At 46.6% G+C, this 3,159-nt stretch overlaps 1 protein-coding gene across 7 annotated transcripts in view; it reads right to left on the reverse strand.

The window, feature by feature from the left end:
* Positions 1-3,159, reverse strand: part of ILF3 (interleukin enhancer binding factor 3) — a 36,984-nt gene that overhangs the window by 27,621 nt on the left and 6,204 nt on the right. The window contains exon 1 of one of the 7 annotated variants that reach the window (XM_032251782.1): positions 1,504-1,514. The exons of the other annotated variants lie outside the window; for them this stretch is intronic. The gene's annotated coding sequence lies outside the window, so the exon portion shown is untranslated. Of the gene's footprint in view, positions 1-1,503; positions 1,515-3,159 lie in introns of those variants that run through there. 7 annotated transcript variants of the gene reach the window in all.

Here is a 3,159-nt window from a genome sequence, read left to right on the forward strand (position 1 = left end):
GAAACCCCGTCTCTACTAAAAATACAAAAAATCAGCTGGGCATGGTGGCGCATGCCTGTAATCCCAGCTGATTTTTTGTATTTTTAGTAGAGACGGGGTTTCACCATGTTGACCAGGATGGTCTCGATCTCTTGACCTCGTGATCCACCCGCCTCGGCCTCCCAAAGTACTGGGATTACAGGCATGAGCCACCGCGCCCAGCCTTGAAAATTCTTAAAAAGCAACCTAGCCAGGTGATGCCAGTCTAAAATCTGGCTATCATAGCCATTCTGAAATATTTAAGAATGTGAAGTCCAGTGCAATGGTTCACAGTTTTGACTCCCAACAGTGTTACTGCACCAAAGTTAGGAATAAAGTTTTAATTTTGTTGTTTGGGCTTTTTTTGAGATGGAGTCTTAGGCTATCAAGACTGGAGTGCAGTTGCGTGATCTTGGCTCATTGCAACCTCCGCCTCCTGGGTTCAAACAATTCTCCTGCCTCAGTCTCCCAGGTAGCTGGGATTACAGGCATGCACTACCATGCCTGGCTGTTTTTTATTTTTAGTAGAGATGGGATTTCATCATGTTGGCCAGGATGGTCTCGAACTCCTGACCTCAAGTGTGCCACCTGCCTCAGCCTCCCAAAGTGTTGGAATTACAGGCATGAGCCACCACGCCCAGTCAGGAATATGTTTTCAACTTAAACAACTGTCCTTTATTTTATTCCTATAGTTTTGGTGATAAAGACAATCTTCCTGCTTATGAAAAATAAAAATGGTGCATGATCATTAATTTAAAAGATATTTTCGTTGACAAAATAACAAGTTGGCAGATACAAGTTGTTCCCCAAATGCTTCTGGAGACCCAGGACTCCAGGCTCACTAGTGTTGTAGAGTGCCAAAAGTCCTAGAGTCACAAGCCTGGGGTTTGCCTCTGGGGTCCCCAATCTGGCAGCTGTAGGACCTCCAGCAAATAAATCACTTACCTTTCTGGAGCTGGGTGGAAAATGAGGATGAAAATACCATCTGCCTCAGACTGCAGACAGCAAGGATTAAAGGTGGCACTATGGGAAAATGTTCTGTGAACCATAATACTACAAATGCAATGTACAAAAAGGATTAAATTGGGTACAAATGTGCATGCCGGTAGTACCAGCTACTCGGGAGGCCAAGGCAGGAAGGAGTTCAAAACTGGCCTGGGCAACATAGTGAGAGCCAGTCCTTAAGGGAACAAAAACTGCTCTTGGATGAACCAATAGAAATGCTTTAAAATCTGCCATCACAGAAAAACATTCAACGTGACTTCATGTGGGGATTATCAAACCCTCTTTCCAGCATACTCTCAGGCAGCAAGGAGGCGAGGGAAGCACAGTTGGGAGAAACTCCGGCATCTGGCTGGAGGCAGACACAATCCCTCCCAGTGGATTCCCAGAGTGAAGCCTGGGGTTTTTTTTTTTTTTTGAGATGGAGTTTCACTCTTGTTGTCCAGGATGGAGTCCAATGGCACCACCCCAGCTCACAGCAACCTTTGCCTCCTGGGTTCAAGCGAGCTCCTGCCTCAGCCTCCGAGTAGCTGGAATTACAGGTGCACGCCACCATGCCTGGCTACTTTTGTATTTTTAGTAGAGACAGGGTTTCTCCATGTTGGTCAGGCTGGTCTTGAACTCTCAACCTCAAGTGATCTGCCTGCCCTGTCCTCCCACAGTGCTGGGATTACAGGCATGAGTCACCGAGCCTGGCCAGTTTGCGGTGGCCCATGCCTGTAATCCCAACACTTTGAACACTTTTTAGAGGCTGAGGCAGGGCAGATCACTTGAGACCAGTTCAAGATTAGCCTAGCCAACACAGTGAAACTCAAGTCTCTACTAAAAATACAAAAATTAGGCTGGGTGCTGTGACTCACACCTGTAATCCCTGTACTTTGGGAGACTGAGGCAGCAGGTCATTTGAGGTGAGGGGTTCAAAACTAGCCTGGGCAACATGGTGAAACTCCATCTCTACTGAAAATACGAAAAATTAGCCAAGCGTGGTGACAGGTGCCTGTAATCCCAGCTACCCGGGAGGCTGAGGCAAGAGAATCACTTGAACCTGGGAGGTGGAAGCTGCAGTGAGCCAAGACTGCGCCACTGCACTCCAGCCTGGGTGACAGTGAGACTGTCTAAAAAACAAACAAACAAACAAAAACCACATTCTGATATGAGAAAGTAGTTTTATAGGCAAGTAGCAGAAAAGCAAGTGGCCTGGAAGACTGATTCATCTCCAAGACCTTTTATCTTTATCTAAGACCTTAACCTTGAACCAAAATCTTAAAAGATAATGTAAGGCATGTTCAAGGAAAATTATTTTTATTTTTATTTATTTTTTTTTTTTGAGACGGAGTTTCGCTCTTGTTAGGCAGGCTGGAGTGCAATGGCGCGATCTCGGCTCACCGCAACCTCCGCCTCCTGGGTTCAGGCAATTCTCCTGCCTCAGCCTCCTGAGTAGCTGGGATTACAGGCACGCGCCACCATGCCCAGCTAATTTTTTGTAGTTTTTAGTAGAGACGGGGTTTCACCGTGTTGACCAGGACGGTCTCGATCTCTTGACCTCGTGATCCACCCGCCTCGGCCTCCCAAAGTGCTGGGATTACAGGCTTGAGCCACCGCGCCCGGCCGAAATACACCATCTTGTCTACCTTTAAGATATATTTCAGATCTGGTCATTTCTCAGTATTCTTGGTCACCAGTCTGATCCAAGATAGTCCCATATCTCATCTGTTTTATTTTATTTTTATTTTGTTGTTGTTGTTGTTGTTTGTTTGTTTGTTTTTTTGAGACGGAGTTTCACTCTTGTTAGCCAGGGTGGAGTGCAATGGCGCGATCTCGGCTCACCACAACCTCCGCCTCCCGGGTTCAGGCAATTCTCCTGCCTCAACCTCCTGAGTAGCTGGGATTACAGGCACGCACCACCATGCCCAGCTAATTTTTTGTAGTTTTAGTAGAGACGGGGTTTCACCGTGTTGACCAGGATGGTCTCGATCTGTTGACCTTGTGATCCACCCGCCTCGGCCTCCCAAAGTGCTGGGATTACAGGCTTGAGCCACCGCGCCCGGCCCAAGGAAAATTATTTACTTCACACTGCCAAGCTGAACTTTTCACTGTCACTTAAAATTATAAAAATAATTTAGAGCAAATTTACATGCT

The sequence above is a fragment of the Sapajus apella genome, unplaced genomic scaffold, assembly GCF_009761245.1.
Source record: "Sapajus apella isolate SASKATOON/1434 unplaced genomic scaffold, GSC_monkey_1.0 scaffold77, whole genome shotgun sequence".
NCBI classification, from domain to species: Eukaryota; Metazoa; Chordata; class Mammalia; order Primates; family Cebidae; genus Sapajus; species Sapajus apella.